We start from the raw sequence: 22112 nt of genomic DNA, 5'->3' as shown, positions 1-22112 counted from the left end.
GACCTTCGTTTCACACCCCCATATAAACTGAGTCTTCAGGTCATGGCTGTGGTGGCCCTGTCTCCGTGCATTTACCGATTTTCAGTGAAGTTCATTATGATGTTACAGAGACTATTAGTTTGGAAATGTTGGTTGCCTGACACTTCCTTTGAAGATGATCACAAGCAAAGTCGCATGGTGTGGCCCACGTTATAAGTGTTTGCACAATAAATGTTCAATAAAATGTTCTTAACAGTACATTTTTACCAGTTTATTTTCTCATTAGTTTATTATTGCTTCTCTGCTGCTCTTCTTAAATTAATTTCTGTTACCTGTTGGGATGAGCACTGGGTGTTGTCTGGAAACCAATTTGACAATAAATTTCTTATTAAAAAATGAAAAAAATTAATTTCTGTTGCTTTGTCGACTACATTCTCTAGCAATCTTTTCAAACAGGGTTTGTGAATGGTACATTTTCATCTTCTTGCTTACCTGAACTACCTAGATGTGTTCCCCACATGAATGATATTTTCACTTGAGTCTATGTTCACAACCTTTTTCCATCATCAGGATTTTAAAGCGCTGGCTTCCCTGCCCCCGCCCCCCCCCCCATACTGTCACCTACTGCTGATGTGAAGTATGAGGTCAGTGTGATATTCTTCTTCTTTTTAATCCTGTGTATAATCTGCTTTTCTCTCAGGAAGATTTAGGACTTTCTCTTCATCCTTGGTGTTCTGAAATTTTACGATGATGTCAGCACTATACCTGTGGCATTTTTCATTTTTCCTGCTTGGGTCTTGTTGGGTACTTTTGTTCTGAGGACTCATGTATTTTATTAACTTTGGCAATTTTCTTCTATTATCATTTCAGCATTTTCACCCATCCCTCCTCTTTGTCCTCTTACTCTGAAAATGTTATTAGCTAGATGTGGATAATTATGGAATTCTTTCCCATGTTCCTAACTGTTTTTCATACTTTTCATCTCTTTTCGGGGAAATCCTTAGTTTAATCTTCCAGCCCACTGACTTGTTCCTCTTCTGTTCCCATTCTGCTATTTTATACATCCACTTTTTTTTTTTAACGTTTATTTATTGTGAGAGAGACAGGGTGCACATGTGTGCACACAAGCAGAAGAGGGGCAGAGAGAGAGAGAATCCCAAGCAGGCTCTGTGCTGTTAGCGCACAACCCCGTGCGGGACTCGATCCCATGAACCGTGAGATCATGACCTGAACTGCAATCAAGAATCAGATGCTTAGCCTACGGAGCCACCCAAGCACCCCGTCTACTTTTTTTTAATGTCAGTGATCAAAAAGTTAATTTTCAGGACCTCCATTTAATATAGCAGATGCACTGTCTGCTTCTGTGTCCATGAAGATACTGATTAAACTTATTCTAGAGCCCTCTTCTGTCTTTTTTGATTAACTTCACCTTCTGTTTGCTCCTTTAGTTGTTAAATTTGATGTCTGCTTTCATGGGGTTGTTTTTCATGGTGATTACTGTTGTGAGCTTGAAGCAGGACCTGGCAGGGCTCCATCCACCTGCTCTCGGGTCTCTTGACCATTTTTGTCTACACGGGCTCCTGTGTGCTTTCACCCCCAACAGCCGGCACCTGCATCTCTGTTGTTGGCCAGGCTGCAGCCTGCTGGACCACACTTTGCCAGTGCATACCAAGAGCCAGAAATGCCTGGGAGTTAATGTCCCTGGGGACAGTTTCTGTACGGATGGGTACAGGAGAGATAAATCCTCCAGGCCCCTCGATCCTTGATGGGGACGACTCTGAGTTCTGACCTGTGCTGTCTCCAGAGCTCCCTGCATTAAGCCAAAGTTATCCCTTGAGGGCCTCTTGTTTGCTACGACACCCGTGGATGGCCTTCTCCCCTCCTGGTCCCACTTCCCCACTCTCCCCTCCATTCTTCCTGGGAATATTTCCTTGTAAATCAGCTTCCCGCAAATCTTTGTCTCAGAAGCTGTTTACAAGAACCCAGCGGAAGACTGTGCCTATCTTCCCATGGCGGCTGTGCGGGGCTCTCTGTGAACCTTGTAGTTCACCACAGCTGGGTCCAGGGACAGGGAGGGCCTGAATGGGACATGTAAACACACACGCGCGTGTGCACGCAAATGGGTATCTAACATAAGGCATATGTATCTTTTAAGTATATTCTAGAAATTTGGAAGGGGAAGCTGGCACTTGTCCTCAGTCTGCCTTTGTAGCTCAATCTCCATAAACATCTATCCAGTTTTCGTGTTGTTAATCAAAAGCCAAAGCTACAGAAAGCAGGGCGATGCGAGATATCCATTCCTGACAGGGACATTTCTAACCTTCGGAGCACGACAGATTCAGCCGCAAACCCTGAGCTGCAAAACCTGAGCTTGGAAGTCAGTCATTCATCCCATTATTGAGCTCTTACTGTGTACCAGTCACAAGCCAAGCAGGCTGCTACCCTCACAGAGCATGACGGCTCATGTTGTCACGTGCATGCACGCACATTTCCCCATCACTATCTCCCTTCTTACTCCTTTTGGACAACAATTCGGCCACTTTTATCATAAGCTCTAAGGCGAAGACTAACATTCCTCTGACATAGGAATCTCTCACTTTAGGAAATTTGCCCTAGGGAAGTTATTCGAAGAAAGAAGAGGAAAAATATGTATGTGTAAAGATGTTTATGCTCATAAACATGAAAATTTATAAAACAACCTAAATGTGTAAAGGACAAATACTGCACGTGAGGCCCACTGGACAGACAATAATGCAGAAGTTGAAAATTATAATGGTCAGGACTATAGTTATCACGGAAATTGTTTACAAAGTTAAGTAAAAAGAGCTGACTGCAAAATTGTGTATACATTTGATCATGATCAATCATATTAAATACATATGTATGTGGGTCCAGATTGAATGAAATTCACTCTAACCAAAAAAAGAGGTGATGTTAAGGTAGTATGATTACAAGAGATTTTTCTCTCTTCGGTTCTCAAATGCCATTTGTTTTCCTATTTAGATTCTTTAAAAACTTTGACTACAAAAAATGTTACCAAGTGATTCTTAGAGAAGCCACCTAATTACCCCCTTACCCAGCTTCCAGTCATTCACCCCCATATTCTGTTTCCTCTTTTCCAGGCCAAAATTCTATCTAGAATTCTATCTTATTTATGTATGTATTCCCTTATTACCATTTGCTTTACCCAGGTAGAATGTAAACCCCATGAGCAGACAGACCCCATTATTTTAGTTACCTATATCCCCAGTGTCTTCAGCGCCAACTACTGGAGACTATTTGCTAAATGATGGTATTCATTCACTCGTCCATCCCATGGTCTTGATAAGTCAATGTCAAAATGCCCTTCACTTCACAGACTGTAATACCTTCTATGATCTGACCCTTGTTTCCTCTATCCTTTTACTTCCTGACACTTCTGGCCTCAGATTTTAAGCTCTAATGATTCTGACTGCTCTGTTTCCCTCAAGTGCCACACTGTGCCCAGGACCAGGTTTTCTTGCTTCTCATCCTGCTGATGCCTCTGCCCAAGATGTCCCTTCCATCTCCCCTCACCTGGTCAACTCCTACCTAAGGTTCAGCTGGGTGGCCATCTTCTTCTCCCTTAACTGCCCACTTGGAGCCAGGTGTGCCCTGACTCCTGGGATACCCAATGCTCGCCTCCAGCGATGCACTTTATAAAGCACTTTGTGCGGTGTCCCCCTCAGACGAGGAGCCTGTGAGAGCAAGGGCAGTGTCTTACTCACTTATAATGACCTGTTTCCCGGTCAGTCCCTGGTATGCAGTAGGTGCTCTATAAATATTTGTTAATCTGTGATTTTTGCATAAAAACCCACATGCCTGGCCTCTCCTTAAAGAGGAATAGTTCTTGCAACAGGACAGTGATTAATTGGAACTTTACTTTTTTAAATGTTTATTTATTTTGGGGCGGGGGCGGGAGGGTTGCGTGACAGAGGATCCGAAGCAGGCTCTGTGCTGTCAGCAGAAAGCCCAATGCAGGGCTTGAACTCACAAACCGTGAGATCGTGACTTGAGCCGAAGTCAGACGCTCAAATGACTGAGCCACCCAGGCGCCCCGTGATTGGGACTTTAAATAGATGTGCTTTCCTGATTACACAGACATGCAACGGGCAGTTTTCCAGTCCCCACCGTTCTCCATAGTCTGCCCAGTCTAAGCTCGACTGTTAATGTCTTAAGAGAAACTACAAAAAGTTGGAAATAAGGTGATAGCATATCCGTTCAGTGTTGCAGGAGAAGATGACCTCTCAGGCCCTGCCAGGGGTTTAGTTCTCTAGGGCCTTACTGTCCAATACTGTGGCCTCTAGCCACCTGTGGCTATTTAAGCTTTAATTATAATTAAATAAGTTTCCAAATTCAGCTTCTCAGCCACACTGGCCCCATTTCAGGGGCTCCTTAGCCACACGTGTCTAGTGGCTCCTGGATTAGACAGCCCAGATAAAGAATATTCCATCACTGTAGAAAGTTCTGTCAAGAGAGTGCTGGTCTCAGAGATATACTTGGCTTAATTTACCATTATAATCAATTAGTGAACTTATAAAGTCATGTGCTAACTTATAGATTTTGTCCAAATAGATTTCTGTGGGAAAAGATAACACCAGGTTACAGTTACGGTTTCATTGCCCTGTGAGACATGAACTGTTCAGTTTTTTTCGCTCTAACTCAGCGAAGTTATCTTGACATGCCTTGACTGACCAGAGAAGCTGGTTCCCTCATTAGTGCATGTAGTGGATTGAACGGAGGCTCTCAAAAACACAGGTGAGGCCCAAATCCCTGATTTTGTGTATGTCATCTTATTTGGCAAAAGGGTCCTTGCAGGTATGATTAAATCAAGGGTCTTGAGATGAGATCGTCCTGGATCCCCTGTGTGAGCCTTAAGAGAAGCGTCCTTACAGGAGACAGAAGAGAAAAGAAGGAGGAGGCAGCAGAATGAAGACGGAGGCGGAGAGCAGAGACTTGTGGCCACAAGTCAAGGAGGCTATGAAAATGCCAAAGTCACTAGAAGCTGAGAGGTAAGGAAGGAGTCTCCCTTAGAGCCTTTGAGGGCACGTAGCCCTGGTGACCTCGTGATATGGGGCTTCTGGCCCCTGGAACTGTGAGAAAAACAAACTTCTGTTGGGTTAAGCCATCTGGGGTGTGGTAATTTGTTACAGCAGCCTTAGGACACTGATATGATCAGTTAGACAAACATTTGGCATATGCTCATTTTACATTTCTATGAGAATCATATATATATTTTTAAGTTTATTTATCATTGAGAGAGACAGAGAGAGTGATCAGGGGAGGGGTAGAGAGAGAGAGGGAGAGAGGGAATCCCAAGCAGTGTCTGCCCTGTTAGCCCAGAGCCCGACGTGGGCTTGAACCCACGAACCGCGAGATTACGACCTGAACTGAAGTTGGATGCTTAACCGACTGAGCCACCTAGGTACCCCAAGAATCATATTTTGAGGTTTAAAAAATTTTACTTTGAGATTTGTCATTTATATCCAAGTTTGTGCTATTCTTTTCTCTTGTATTCTTACACATTATTATTATTATTATTATTATTACTACTACCCTCCTGACCCTGACAGGTTTTGAGATTGAAACACAATCCTTGACCTCATGCCCCAACCCTATAGGAAGAAATAGTCCAGAGACAGACAACGTACTGAGAGGAAAGTGAATGTGGTGCCCGAGAGCACAGATTCTGGAACCAGCCTGCTTGGTTCAAGTTCTGGTTCCGCCATGAGTTATGCCACGTTGGGCAAATTGTTGGTCCTCTCTGATCCTTGCTTGCCTCATCTGTAAAGTGGGATAATAATAGCAACTACCTCATAGGACTTTTTATCTCCACATAATGTACACAAAGATGCACACCGAGGCCTGATGGAATTCACTGATGCCGTAAGCAGTGAATCAACATTTTAACGATTGATTTTTTTTTAAATTTTTTTTTCAACGTTTATTTATTTTTGGGACAGAGAGAGACAGAGCATGAACGGGGGAGGGGCAGAGAGAGAGGGAGACACAGAATCGGAAACAGGCTCCAGGCTCTGAGCCATCAGCCCAGAGCCCGACGCGGGGCTCGAACTCACGGACCGCGAGATCGTGACCTGGCTGAAGTCGGACGCTTAACCGACTGCGCCACCCAGGCGCCCCTTAACGATTGATTTTACAGTCGTCCTGCGAAAGTAAAACTGTGGTGCAGTTGGGTTTGTAAAAATATGGAACTCTTCATGAATTTGCACAGGGACCAGGAGAAGCTTGTCTGTACTGTTCCAGTTTTAGCATATATGCTGCCGACGTCAGCGCTAGGTGCAAAGTATTTTCATGTGTCGGGGACATTAACTTGCATGTCAACAGTCTCTGTGTCCTGGGCTGGGCTCCCTGGGAACCACGTGGACTCAGAGAGAGTTTGTGAGCGGGATGTTTATCAGGGATCACCCCGGGGACCACCGACTGTGGAAGGGAGCAAAGGGCACCGAGAAGTGGCAGCTGAGATGCAACCCGACAGCAGCCTTGGTGACCCCACGCCTTTCAGCATTATCCTGATTTGAGCCGACACAACCAGGCCCTTAGACCATCCGCCGCCCTCGGTCACCGGATGTGGACCACCTCTGGAGGAGTGACCCTGGTCTAGGTGACCCCTGAAGGGGCTGACAGCCGAGGCTGTCCACTGACAGTCCTCCTCCTAACAGCTGAGCGACAGCAGAGGGAGCCGGAGGCGGAGACTCCTCTCAGCCGTCTTCACGTTTCAATGTCCCGGGAATCCTGAGAAACAGAGGCCCTGCCCCGGGTGTGCTGACTATGGCACAGTCCTTGCCCTCTCTGGCTGCGGGTGACACTTTCGTGTCATTTTCTTCCACCCACTCTGCCCCTCCCTCCTCTTTTTCGAGATTGCTCTTGGTGCTGACTGGCATGGAATGGAGGGGCAGCCGGAGGAAGGGAGAGGCCAGATCTGAGCAGAGAGCCAGAACTCCTTTCCTTCCAGTTGCCTGGGCTGGCCCCTCCCCATGCTGCGATGCTGCTGCAAGGTGTGTGTCCCCATGCAGCCCCGGGCCAGCCTCAGAACCCCTCTTTGCAGGAGGAGGAGGGCTGCCTTCATGTAATCCAAGGAACTGCTCTTTAAAAGCTTAAACTCCCAAGGGATTATTCCCACGAGGGGGGGTAAAGGAATAAAAGGAACCCACTTCTGTAAACACGAAACAAAGATCAGAACCAGGGTTTAAAGGCAATGCTCAACTAAGCCACAGAAAAGCACGCAAGACTGTAATGCATTCTGGGATGGGTTTTCATTTCTGATCTGAAGGAACGGTTAAGTGAGTGAGGTAGACATAGGATTTGGCAGGTCGGAGATGCCAGAGGTTTGAGATGCAACAATCTCAAGCTCCCTGTTGATGCTGTCAAGGGAAGCAGAGGGCTGTGGAAGGGACCTGTGCGTTTCTCCTCATGACAGCGCGGCCATGTAGTCCCCCGGCTGCAAGGAGGGAGACAAAGTCACAGGGTAAGAGTGATGCTGGTGTTACCAAAATCAGGCTTGACGTTGTCTCTCCCTTTGCATGGATTGAGACTGAGGGTTTTTTTTTTTTTAATTTTTTAAATGTTTTTATTTATTTTTGAGACAGGGAGAGACAGAGCATGAGCAGGGGAGGGGCAGAGAGAGAGGGAGACAGAATCTGAAGCAGGCTCCAGGCTCTGAGCCATCAGCCCAGAGCCCGACGTGGGGCTCGAACTCACGGACTGTGAGATCATGACCTGAGCCGAAGTCGGCCGCTTAACCGACTGAGCCACCCAGGTGCCCTGAGACTGGGTTCTAATCCTCATTTTGCCATAACCCCAGGAGAGTCACTGAACCCGGGCCTTGGTTTCCTTATCTGTACGATGGGGATAATACCCACAGCATCAGTACTGGCCTTGTTTGCAAGCATGCAAACCAAGTCTGCCTAAAGTAAACAAGAAGGGGAGATATCGGAATTGATGGAATCCCAGAGGTGGGGGAAAGAGGGCATGAAGTCAGGAGGCTCAGAAGGCAGCTTGCCTCAGTGGGTTGGCTGCGTCGGCAGGATGAGCTCCCATCCCTGAACCAGAATAAACATGTAGAGCACTTTTATGGCAAGTTGACAGGGTGACTTTCAAGTGTGTGATCAGAGGACTGGTCGTTTCCAACAAGGAATGGCCTGTGTTGGGTATTGTTGAACTCCTGTGGTCATCAAGTAAGACCGCACGTTGGTCTGCTACACACGGGGGAAGCACTTTCAGAAGCAGTGTCCTGAGCTGCCTTGGCATCTGACAAGCCACTCGGGGAAGGGCAGCACACCATCTGCCCCCCATCCCCGGCGTTACTCCTGCATCAGTGTGGCCACTTGGAGTGTAGTCAGCGAATCTCTTTGCATTTGTGTTGATTTTAGGCCTGAAGCCTCTGGGCACACACACTTGCCAGGACTAGGCTACTCCAGCCCTTAGGCTTGTCCCCCATCCAGGAAAAGCCTAGATGAAGCAGGCAAGTGTAGACAAAACAGGCATTCTCTTAAGAGCCTACAACAACGTCCGCCCAGACGTCATTCCAAGGCCAGTCGTGACCTTCACATCTTGCCAAATGCAGAAATGGCTAGTTGCCACCCCCAGGATCCCTTCTGTGCTTTGCTCCTTGCTTCCTCTTTACTTGCCCCTATTTTTAGCAGGGCACATTGTGACCAAGAGAAAAACACTGATTTCCTAGCCTCCTATGCCTTTAGATGTGTCTATGTGACTTGCTTCTGACCAGTAAGATAAATTGTGCGGGACGCCCAGCAAGGCAGTGTGAAGGGAGCTGACTCAGCAGGGCGGAGCCCCTTCTTGCCTTTACTTCTCTTCTCCTGGCTTGCAGCCCCAGCAGCTGATCTTGGACCCTGAGGTCACTTGGAGGACAGAAGCTACAAAACAGGATGGAGCCCCAGTAACACAGAGTTTAGATCCCATCATCCTCGGACGCTTGCCTTTGCACTTTCTTTGTAGAAGGAAGAAATAGGCTTCTATCACGTTTAAGCCATTCTTTGATTTTTCTGTTTCACACAGCTAAGTCTAATCCCGACTGATACATAATCTACAGGTTCCCTCTTCTCCTTCTTTCACTGACATTTATCCACGAAGCAACCTTCACTTATCCACCCTCATCCCAGAAGTCATTGAGGAAAGCAGGCTAGGAGGCCAGCAGTCTGGTTACACATTCCCACAGGCGTATTTCGACTTATAAAAGGACACCAGAAAACACAGTGTGTTACCCAAAAGAAGCATCATGGCACTGGTTGACGTACAATTTGGAGTCTTGTAACTCCTCTGTGTAGACCTAGATACAGGCAGGGACTCTGAGGAATGTACCCAGTGCATCCTCTGGCTTTGGGCAGCCACGTGTAAGCACTTGGACACGGTCATGAGAAGAACAATAAAAGCTAACCTGTTACCGGGGCACCTGGGTGGCTCAGTGGGTTGAGCGTCTGACTTTGGCTTAGGTCATGACCTCATGGTCTGTGGGTTGGAGGCCTGCATTGGGCTCTGCCCTGACAGTGTGGAGCCTGCTTCAGATTCTCTCTCTCCCCCCTCTCTGCACCTTCCCTGCTCCCACTCTTGCTCTCAAAAATAAACAAATAAGCATTAAAAAAAAAAAAAGTTAATCTGTTACTTCTAAGATCCAGGCAAACATGTGTTTGGAAAGGCTATAAATTATATGCAGGTTCACAAAACAACTATTCCTCATATCCTACCATTAACAAAAAAAAAAAAAGTTGGTCTTCTCCAGAATAATCACATAGAAGTTTGAACTCTTCTCTTAAAACCACTTTTTTTTTTTTTACAGAATCTATAAAGAAATTGCTTTTGAATTTAGAAGTTGGAAGCCCTAACATTTATAAGTGATTAGAGAAATTTATTCACTGAGAAGTGTCATACAACTATAATAAAATCCATTGTTCCTCCGAATACTGTACCTTGTACATAACAGGTGGGCAGACTGATTTATGAAACTTTTTTCGCTTCCCATGAACCATGAGTTTATTACAAAAAAGTACATAATTTTATTTTTATTTATTTTTTGTTTTTTAGAGAGAAACAGAGCACAAGTTGGGGAGAGGGGCAGAGAGAGAAAGAGAGAGAGAGAGAGAGAGAGAGACAGAATCTCCACAGTGGGCATAAAGCCTGACGCTGGGCTCAATCCCATGACCCTGGGATCATGACCTCAGCCAAAATCAAGAGTTGGATGCTCAACCGTTTGTTCCACAGACAGTTATATAAATTAAACTTTCTCTTTATAGCTTTGTCCTTACCAATGATATCGTTATCTTCATAGTAAACTAACGTATTTCCAAAAAGATACACATATACACACGTGCATATATGCACACATGTACACAATCACTTGCTCTTTCTCACACAGTCAGGTTGATATTGGGCTAAAAAGGTTTTAGAGTATTTTAGGTTATTCTAACTTAAAAAAATTAATTACCGGGGGCATTCACTTTCACATGCCCCCTTTCTGTAAAGAGAGCTTTCCTACTATTCTTACTTCCTAATCTTATATTCTAATAAACTTTTGAAAAAACCCACAAACCCACAAAAAATTAATTATCCAGAAATACTGTGAAATTCACAGTACTTCTAACTACCTGTGACTAAGACAATGGAACTTTTATCATGATTTTTTAGCTAAGTGTGCCTATATCCTTGCCTCCTGTCCCATATGTTTGTTTTAAAGCTAACCTGTCACAACTGCTATATTTATAAAATCAAGTTTCTCTGTGGTTGATATCCAGAAACTAATTTTGAAAACCTTGATAAAATCCGATGAACCTATTAACAACCGGAAAATAGCACCACATACTTCTCCAGCACCCCGCTCTGTGATTTCATAGGGCAGTGAGCCTTTCCTTATAAGAGGACTTCTTCCATTTGCAGAATGAGAGTTGCCATAAAGAAAGGGACAAAGGAGAGAACTTTTGGCAGAATCACTTGCAGCAACATTAGTTATTTACGTTCAAGTCTCCCAATTCGCTTACTAGACGTCTTTTGGTTGCTGTGGTTTCTTTTTGAACTTGAGATTCCCTATAGTTCATGTCCATTACGAAAGAAGGAGTAGTGTAACAAAGAAGTGTAACATGTTCAGTGACAGTTGCCTAAGAAAAGGCTGGAACTGTAATTTCATCTGCGATGCCTTCCTTTTCTCTGGTCGGTGCCTCTGCTTCTATGAACTGGCATGCTTCACGCCCAGCCCAAAACAGAAGGCAAATATGACATAAGTCTCCAACTGCTTAATCAAATAAACAAGCCTAGAGCCTGAACATAAACTTCATGCCTTTTATTATAATCACAGTTGAACAGGCTTGGCTGGACTTCAGTCATTTATCACCAGCAGTTTGTGCTTGCGTTTGGGAGGGGTTCAGAGATACATCATCTTCTCCCCAGCCCAAGCCCATCCCTTGGCACTGACTGTGCCACTGACTGTGGTCAGTGCAGCGGGTCCAGACCCTCCGTTGCCATGGTTGCCACACCCTCATCTGACTTGGCAGGGCTGGCAGAATGAGTAGATGAGCCCTCAGCAATGACGACAAAGTTGCTCCCACAAACACCTTCCGCCCTGGCGTATTATTGCTTTGAAAAAAACTGCATGCATTGTTTTTGTTTTGCTGCATTGTTATTTTACGGAAACATTACATGCCATCCACGAATATATTCTCTTTAGAAAAACTTAAAACATCTAAACTCAATAGCACCATCAATTAACTGGATATAATTGACATCTATAGATGATTTCGTCGAAAACATCAGAATACAAATTCTACTTAAGCTCACATGGAATATACAAGATAGACCACATTCTGGGCTATAAAATACACCTCAAGAAATTTCAAAGAATGGAAAGCATACAATGTATGTTTTCAGACCACAAAGAAATTAAATAGAAATCAGTAATAGAAAGAGAGCAAGAAAAATCCCCAAATACTTGGAGATTAAACAACATACTTCCAAATAATACACAGGTCAAAGAAAAAATGTTAAGAGAAATTTCAAAATATTGTGAGTTAAAGGAAAATACAACTTCTCAAAATTTCTCAAAAATCCAGCAAAAGCAGTGCTTACAGGGAAATATATAGCAGTCGATGGATACATTAAAAAGAAAAAAAGATCTAAAATCAGTCACCTAAGCTTCCATTTCAGGAAACTGGAAAAAGAAGAGCCAAAAAAATCAAATCCAGAGTAAGCAGAGGAAAAGAAATAGTAAGAATTAGAGCAGAAATAATTAAATTAAAGCAAATCATATCCAAGAATGTATAAAAAGAATTATACACCACAACCATGTGGGATTTATTCCACATATGCAAGGCCGGTTCAACATTAGAAAATCAATTAATGTAATCCATCACATCAACAGGCTAAAGAAGAAAGATCACATGATCATATCAATAGATGCAGAAAAAACATTTGACAAAGTCCAAGACCCATGCATGATAAAAACTCTCAGTAAACTAGGAATAGAGAGGGAACTTAACTTGATAAAGAACATCTACAAAAAACATACCACAAATATCACACTTAATGGTGAGAAATTAGAAGCTTTCCTGCTAAGATCAAGAACAAGGCAGTCTGGGTGGCTCGGTCTGTTAAACATCTGACTTCAGCTCAGGTCATGATCTCCCGGTTCTTCTGACTTCAAGCCTGCGTCGGGCTCTGTGCTGACAGCTTGGAGCCTGGAGCCCACTTCAGACTCTGTGTCTCCCTCTCTCTCTGTCCCTCCCCCAGTTGCGCGCGCATGCTCTCTCTCTCTCAAAAATAAAATAAACGTTAAAAAAGAACAAGGCAAGCGTGCTTCCTCTCATCACTCCTTTTCAATACTGTACTCTTAAAATGTCCTATGTAGTTCATTGTTCTTCCTTATCTTCTGTAGAAGTAGAGGATGGTGCGGTCTGATTTGTATTTAACATCCTGAGGAAGGTATTCTGAGGATGGAATCGATGGGAGTTTTATCACATGCACACCCTCATTCCACATACTCTACAGCACACTTCAACCCGTTTCTGATTACATGGTCTTTGTTCTTAGCATCTGCCCAGGCTTTTCCTTTCAGTTGTCTTACATGACTCCTCCTCAAAGGGCTGGCAGAGACCCCCTCCTCTCCCCTCCCCTCCCCAAGCCATCATCTAGGACTATCATAGCTCCAAGGATCTGCAGAAGTTCCTGGGATCTGCTCCGTCCTTCAAACACTTTCTCAGCTCGATTTGCCCATACAACCAACCTTTTAAAAGTGGAGTGGCCATAGCTGTGGTCTCCAGCTATGAGAGGCAGGCAAGGAGGTTTTCCAAGTAATGAAAGATCACGTCTGACTTCTGACTAAATGTGGCAGATTGAACAAACACATTAACTCTGCCCTTTCTCCACATCCTATTAAATGACAGTAAATTAAAAACAACAATATAAAGCCACAAGAAAAAGGGGACCAAAGAGGAGTTGGCAGCAGATGAGCAATATCAATAAAACCTTAGAAAAGTGAAAGCAGATGGAAAGATGATAACTGCCTTCACAGAACAAAGAAATTGAAACCTATTTCTTATAAATCAGGAGGCATATTTGCTTGGCTGAACACAGGATTTGGAGGACCTCTACGCACTGAGTAAAGGGTGGGGCTAACCCCAGGAATTGACTGAAAGTTGAACTGAGGAGCAGTTAGACCCAGATTCCCTTCCCTAACCCAGTCAGCCAAATACCCTTCCTGTATTAGTTATCTGTTGCTACATAATGAAATACCTCATGATTTGGGGGCCTAAGGCAAAAATAAACACTTATTACCTCACCGTTTCTGTAAGTCAAGAATTCTAGAATGGCTTAGCTGGGTGGCTCTGGCTCAGGGTCTCTCATGAGGTTGCAGTCAAGATGCTGGTGGGAACCGTGGCCACCTAAAGACTTGACTGGTGTTGGAGGACCCACCTCCTATAGGGATGGCGCACTCCCATGCCTGGCAAGTTAGTGTTTGTGGGCAAGGAGCTGCAGTCTTTCACCACATGGACTTCTCCACTGAGCTGTTTGTGTAACCTCACAACATGGCTGCTGGCTTTACCCAGAGCAAGTGGTCCCAGACGGCAGGTGGAAGCTATAATGTCTTTTATGACCTCGCCTCGGAAGTCACACTCCACCATTTCTGCAGTATTATCTTGGTGATTCGGGTTCCTCTACTCCATACAGGAGGGGACTACATAGGAGTTGCAAATACCAGGCAGTGAGAACCACAGGGTGTCATCTTGAAGGCCGGCCACTAAATCTCCTTCATCTCTTTAAATGTCTCACTTTTTAATATGAACATAGAGATGATGATCACCAGGAAAACTTTTCACTTGAAAGAGAGACCAAAAAGGGGCACCTGGGTGGCTCAGTCAGTCAAGTGTCCGGCTTCGGCTCAGATCATGATCTCAAGGTTTGTGGGTTCAAGCCCCACGTCGGGCCCTGTGCTGACAGCTCAGAGCCTGAAGCCTGCTTTGGATTCTGTGTCTCCCTCTCTCTCTGCCCCTCCCCCACTTTCTCTCTCTCTTTCTCTCTCTCTTTTTCAAAAATAAATATTTTTAAAAAGAAAGAAAAAGAGACCAAAACAAAAAGAAAGAACTCAGAAAAAAACAATAGGAAACAGAAGGAAATTAAAAAAAAAGAAAAAGAATTAAGTCTTCAGAGGGAAAAAGTAAGATATCACAACCATGAAAAAAGACTAGGATATATTATAACAACAAAATGACACTATTCCCTTGCCCCCCACCCCAATATTTGCTAAGTCTGTACAATGTGACAGGCCCTCTTCTAAATAGGACTGTGTATGTATTAACTCACTAAGTCCTCCAAATGACCATCCCAGGAGGTAGGTTCTATTACTCTGTTTCATGGAGGCATTAAATAATGTCTCCAAGGCACAGCTGGTAAACGGAAAAGTCTAGAGTCGAACCCAGAGCCAGAGCTCTTAGAAAAGAAGGCATCAGTCCCCGTAATCAGTTCCCTCTCTAGAGAAGGAAAGAACGCTGATTTCAGATGAAGATTGAACGTTGAGAAAGTCAGCAGGGTAGAGCTGGAGGTAAGGGATGAGCCTGTCTGCAGTACGTGCCCTAACGGAGAGGGGGTTCCAGGGCTGAGGGGCAGAGGACGTGGCACAGGGCCTGGCTCACTGCACTGTGGATCCGTGTGCCACAGTTCTTCAGGGTAGCCCCTTAAGAAAACTCTGGAGCAGAATCAGGAGTTGAGAGGTCAGCGTCTGGAAACTGGAAACCATGGCTGTTCTTGACCACAGCGATAGCTACCACTTAGTGATCAATCACATCACCCCAACCTGCGCCACAGGCCTGTCTTAAAAAGGAAACAACAGTTCGGAGACTTTTCCAAGGTCTCATAGTTAGTAGGTGGCAAAGTGAGGTCAGGCCCTAGGCCAACCTGGCCTTCGACTGTGCCTTTTCTCAGTGTGAGAGATTGCTTGATCCAATTCCTCACCTCTCCTTGTGTCCACACTCTTTACACTTCCACGTCCTCTTACGGCATTTGACCATGGCTGCTTTGGCTAATGGACCATTCGCCTGCGTGATGTGGCCAAAGGCGTGAAAGTACCTACGACTTGGGTCTTGATCTCATGCACCTCTGCCATCACAACAATGGGGACAAGCCTAAACCAGCCCACAGTTCTCAAGAACAGGATGGGAGACACATGGGGCAGAGACGCCCCAGCCTAGGTCAGCTGTCCTCCAGCCGACCCACAGAATCCAGATGAATAAATGATTGTTATTTTAAGCCACTGAATTTTGAGGTGTTGGTCATGCAGTTTTCGCACCATTAACGAACTGTATACCATGCGCGAAAAAGGCCTGCCATCCAGATAAATAAATGGATGACTGACAGCTGGGAGTAAGGAAAAGGCTCGTGGTCTGCCTGGCTAGGGTCGCCAGATTTAGCAAATAAAGGTTATTCATTCATTTACTCTGCGTCCGTGTCATCCCCCTCGATAAATTTAAATTTCAGATGGACATCAAATAATTTTCTAGTATAGGTATGTCCCATGCAATATTTAGGAAATACTTACATTAAACAAATTGTTCATTGTTTATTTAAATGACATATTTAGCTAGGCTTCCTATAGTTTATCTGGCAACCCTGTTCTGGCACATTTGCAAGAGTCACATCACGTAGAAAACACTTGTGTGTAAAAATGGGCCTGAGCTAGAAAAAAATGCCTGGGTGCCTCAGTCGGTTGAGCATCTGACTTGGGTTTCAGGTCACGATCTCGTGGTTCACGAGTTTGCCAGTGTGGAGCCTGCTTGGGATCCTCTGTCTCCCTGTCTCTCTGCCCCTCCCTGGCCCGCATGGTCTCTCTCAAAAACAAACACTGAAAAAAAAAAAGAGAGTTGAAAATAAGAAGTCACCTCCTCCCATCTCCATTAGGCAACATGTTCATGGCAGATTTTAAGTCTCTCACGCAGCCTTTCCTAAAGGGACGGAGTCAGACAAAAAGCTGCCTGAAACACTAGGAAAGGGTGGGCTTGCCAGTGGTTGGGGAAAGTGTCTTTCAGCCTTGCTATTCAACCACTCTCAAACTGGGGGTTCATGGGGAGGGCTGGTTCCAGCGGTCTATGATACGACAGCAAGCATCCCTCCCAACCTGAAACCTGCAACCCTTTTGCTGGATCCAGGACGCGTTTCCTGGGTTACTGCACCATCTGTCTCCAAGGTGCCTGTGAGGGAAGGGCGCTGCGGGGGGCAGGGAGAGAAGGGCTGCAGCCCAGGCCCCGGAAGGGACTGTCCAAGGACTGTTTGTGAAGAGGTCAGGCGAGTAGGGAGCAACCAGTGAAGCCAGCAGGGCTGGATGAATCAGAAAGAAGAAATCGAACACTAAAGAGGCCAGAGTGCAGAAAAGCCGCCTGGGGGACTCAGTCCACCCTCCACCTCCATCTCTCTTTAGCAGATTGGGGCCAGTCACCGTTTTGGGCTTTGCACAGCCTAATTGGCCATCTTTGTGAATAATCACCAACTCAATCCAGGAAGGAGTTCCATGCTGTCAGCCAGCAGCACAGACTGTTGCAGGAAAAATGAAACAACTTCATCCTCTGGGCAAACTTGCAAATTATTACAAATTTCCCCATCACTCCTCCACTCACAGCTGGCTGGAGAAGTGTGTCAGTTTTTCCATGGAGATGTGAGACTTTTTCTCCATTTGATTTCTCATGATTAAGCAAATCCTTATGGCTCTTTACTTTCCTTCCTGGTTCCCTTTCCCCTGACACTGAAACAGCAGGCCTTGCTCCAGAGCACTGGTCGGGACACAGGCACCAGGCTCACCCACGCGTGGCCTTGGTCAAAGCCAGATTTCTGAAAGGGACGCTGGCCAGCTAAAATTTTGCATCCCCTGATAAATGACATCATGAAAACCAAACGTGCATAATGCGGTCATCAGTGCAGAACAGCCTTGACATAAACCACAGTTCACTCATCTGAGGACCAAGGTTGACGTAACCACTGATAATGCTGCCCCTGAACGCTGACAGTAGGGCTTCTCAGCTTTCTGCAGACCCAGGCTCCCACTCACATGTTGCTTGTAGATTTCATAGAGTCTCTCCCCAAGCTCACATGTTGCTAGTAGATTTCATAGACTCCCTCCGCTTGGACTCAATTCAGTTAATAAGTATCAAGCCCCTATGGTGCTCATCACACCATGCTAGGCTCCAGAGGAATACAATAATTAATAATGCACAGGGTCTAGCTTCAGTGAGTCTGCCGTTTGCAAGGAAAGGAGATCTACAAATTGTTGCAATGTGGGAAGAGACCATTAAGGACCTGCACAGTAGTAGCCGCGACTGGAACAGGGGATGTGGAGAGATGTTCCTTGGCAGGAAAGGCTGGGAGAGGGGGGTGTCTCATGGAGGAGGCAGCATTGGAGCTGGGCCATAAAGGGCTTCAGTAATGACCTCTGGGAGGTCAGGAAAGTCTAGGCACCAGGAGGAACAAAACTGTGGAGGGAGGGTTTGTAACAGGAGTCAGAACCTCAGAAGCTCTCCCTCAGAGGAACACTCAGATCTTGGTCTGTGTCCCCAGCTGGACCCCAGATCCTGGTGGGGTCTCTGACTCCCAGGGCATAGCCCGAAGCCCATCCCTTCCTTTCTTATTTGGAAAGCTAGATTCTAAAACAGTTTACCCTAATAGCTTCAAGGATGAATGTTGCGTATACCGATGTTAAGTTACAGTCACGATTCCTTAGGCTGTTTCTTTAGAAGATCTCAAGTAGTTTCATCGTGAGCTCCACCTGTCTCTGTTGATAACGTAAATTCTCCCCATTGCAAAAACTTTTGGAGCAGCGGCAAACCAACCTGTCAAGTGAAATCGATTTATTCGCTCAACTGGAATGACCCCAGCCACTTAACACATCCCCTGAGAGGGAGCAGTTTACTTCATTCAACCCATAGGATCAGGCTGATTATCACATAATAATGTAACATCTTCTTGAGGAAGTCAAGGTAGAAATGACCATTCCCACTTAATAAATGGAGGAAATGGAGTACAGTTTTCACAGTTACTCAAGAGAAATACTCCTAGCCTAAGAATGTGTTCCCCAGATCATCCCAACAGGATCATCCTCGCACGGTTTCCTTAGCTAGAGGATGAATTCCAGGCTTCCTTTGCATCCCTGTATGTGTATTTCTCTTAGCCAGAAAGCCAAATGCTGGGACTTCTCTATCATGATAGGGAAAGAGAAATCTAGTTTTGCAATCCCCCGCTAAATACCCGGTAGCCTCCGTTTTCTTCCCTTCAGGACTATTCCTTCCGATCTCTCTTGCTCTTTAGAATGATTCTGGAAGTTCTTTCTGAATCTGCAGCTTACAGGCTGAGGGAGAGCTCAGAGCCCCGACAAGCTAAGTCTCATTCTGTGACAAGCCGCCTCCAGGGATTCAGTCCGTGAGGAAGTGACATGTGCAGCCGTGTCAGCTTCCAAAACTTCCACCTGGCCTTGATCACCCAGGGTCTCCAGACGCTTGTGTGTGTTGATCTTGGGATGCAAAACAGCTGCTGGCCTTTGAGGCGTCTCGGTAACTATGGAGACAGGAACATAAACATCGATGAGGGTGTCAGGGAGCGGGCGCCTGTCTGAGGAAGAAAGCATTGGCGGGCCGACTTGGCTCTGTCGGGATGTGTTGTAAATGATGAAAGCAGGATTCCCAGGCCTCTCTTTTCTCCAGCGAGGTGACCGTAGCTCTGTAGTGGGGCTCTGCCACTCTGCTTCCTCTGCACCCGGGTACTGGGTGACTCGTTCGCTTACGCCACAAATAGGTACCGAGGGCCTGCCACGTGCCAGGCGCAGTGTAGGGCCCAGAGACGGAGGTGCAGGGCAGAGTCCCTGCCCTCACAGGGCTTCCCAGGGTGTGGGGCTTTCAGAGCTAAAATCGGGAAGGGCCTGATCAGATTGGGACACGTTGGTCACCCACGCAGGGGGACGGACCATTCACAAGTACACAAATAAACACCTCAAGTTCAAATAGTGATAAATGGAGTGAAGGAAATAACCAGGCTGATGTGATAACCAATTGAGTGGGGGCTGGGGGCAGGGAGGAGGCTTCTGCTGACAGCAGGGTGGAGGGGGCCACTCTGAACCCAGGCCCCAGGAGCCAGGGAGGTATGTTGCAGATTGAGGGAACAGGGACAAAGTTGGCACACGCATCTGAGGAAGAGGAGGAGGAGTGCAGTGAGCAGGGGAGCAGAGCAGGAAATAAAGTCAGGAGGCCCACTCGGGCCAGGCGGGTATGTCCCTCAGGCCGCGGTAAGGAGCTAGGATCCTGCAACAATATTCAGCGACCTGGCATCTCTGGGGCCCAGATACTCTCGGGGGCTTTACGTAATCTAACTCGTTTTATCCTCACAACAAAGGTAGGCTCCTCTCATTATTCCCCTCTTGCCGCAAGTGAAAACACCGAGGCCCGAGGAGGGGTGAGGATGCTCCCACGTTCACAGAGCCCCGTGGGGCACAGAGTGGGGCTTCACGGCCAGCTAGTCCCGCTCTCTTATTTCCCCACACTGCGTCAGGTTGCAAGCAGCGAGGCTTCAGGATCTGATTTGCACTTGCGCCAAACCCTGTCTGCGGCCTCCCTGTGTGACCGGCCCACTCCAGCGCCGCGGGATCCCGGAGCTTCGCGGACGGCGTTCAAGTCGCCGATCAGCCGTGGGCTGTGCCGCTGTAATATTTTCATAATGGGCTCCAAATGGAAGAAGCCAGGGAGGTGAAAATATTATGGCACATTGCCTCTTTAACTTCCACTTTGCTTCTTTATAACCACCCTCGATATGTTATTCTTGCCCCTTGTTGAATGTAGAAAACAACATAACCATCCAACTGCACAGGCTGTAATATCAGCAGCCAAATTACTTTATTGGCGGTGGTTAACAATGGGTTTTCTCTCCTCCACCGTTTCTGATAAAATGTTTGCACAGCATTATATGGGGAAATATAGAACTACGGCAATAAAAAACGAACAAGGGTAATTTGTGTGTTGGCATTTCCACAATAGAATGTCAAATATTTCATACCCTGGCGATACTCAGCCTTTCTACGCGTACTGCTACTTTCTTTGAAAAGAATGCTTTACGTTCATTTTATTATTAATCTTAAGCTGCACAACATACATTATATACACTCTTTTTGTATGTTTCTCAAACAATATTTTCAAGTCTGTAATAAAAATAAATATGTCTTGAGCTTTGAAAATGATCCCATGTCAGGTGAGCAGACAGGCAGTTGCTACTGACGGAGAACATTCTTTCTAAAGACCACCCTGTCCTTATTTCACACAATACCTGTATCCTTTCCAGAATTCCTTGCAGTGATCCCTTTTATAAAGAGAGTCTGTTGCTTTTACAGAGCACGATGATTAATCAACGTGGGTTCATTTCTCTCAGTATTCCAACAGTTCTTTATACAGAAACTTTCTAGCTGTAGGTAAAGATAATCAGATCCCAAATTTAACCAGGAATCATCACATTTTGAGTGCTTACAACTCACATATTGTAAGATGAATTGAAAAGTAATCTGTATGCATGATTTGAATTTTAGGGCTTTTTTTATTCTTTTTCAAAATATATTTATTTTTAGGAGAGCACAAGTGGGAGAGGGGCAGAGCGAAGGGGACAGAGGGTCTGAAGCTGGCTCTGAGCTGACAGACCGATGTCTGGGCTCCAACTAATGAGCCAGGAGGTCACGACTGCAGCCAAAGTCCCACCCTCAACTTATCAACCGATCAAGATCAACTGCTCAACCAACCAACGGAGCCACCCAGGTGCCCCAGGGCTTTTTTATTTTTAAGAAAGAGCTTTTAAATTAAAACACAATATATTCTATGAATATAAATAGAATTTAAATAAAAATTTGAAAACAGAAGAAACATAAACCACAATGGATACTTTACATAGGAAAGTATCAAAGGAAAAAAAAAAAAAGGAGGGGCAGGAGACACCTTATAGCTAACTCTGGTTTTGCATTTCAAAAAGAAGGCTCAAAAGCAGAAGCATCCCATCCCCCAGTCTCCCTGGGGGAGATGTGGGATGTAGGCATCTCGTGAAGACCTTGCATGGTCCACCTGGTTTGCTGTCCAGGTATAAACCTGCCATAGAGGTGATGGAGGTTTCACGAAGCCTCTAGAGGCAGAGAACCTAGAACCTGAGCTCAGTGGTCTTCAGAACTGCCAGTGAGATGAGGTAGTTGTAGCCATGAGCATACACCTCACACCTGGTACTAAATGTTTTATTTTGTTCATGGCAAAGTCTGAAACAAATCACCTTTAACATCCCAGTGTGAGCAGTGGGTGAAGATGTCATAAACACCTGTCATCTGGCAATTGGATACTTGGTACCCAGGTCATGGGAATGGAGACAGAAGGTGTGATTGGTTGAAAAGCGGTCTCACAAAGATTTGTCCACAAGCGAATCCCCAGACCTGTGGATATTATCTTATACAGCAAAAGATGTGATTAAGTTAAGGAGGAGGAATCTACCTTGGATTATCTAGGAGGGCTCTAAATGCAAGCATGTGTGTCCTTCCAACAGTGAGACAGAAATTCTGACCCAGACCCACACACAGATGAAGAGATAACTAAGAAAACAAAGGCAGA

The sequence above is a fragment of the Acinonyx jubatus genome, chromosome C2 (assembly GCF_027475565.1).
Source record: "Acinonyx jubatus isolate Ajub_Pintada_27869175 chromosome C2, VMU_Ajub_asm_v1.0, whole genome shotgun sequence".
NCBI classification, from domain to species: Eukaryota; Metazoa; Chordata; class Mammalia; order Carnivora; family Felidae; genus Acinonyx; species Acinonyx jubatus.
Note: the sequence above shows the minus strand (reverse complement) of the source record.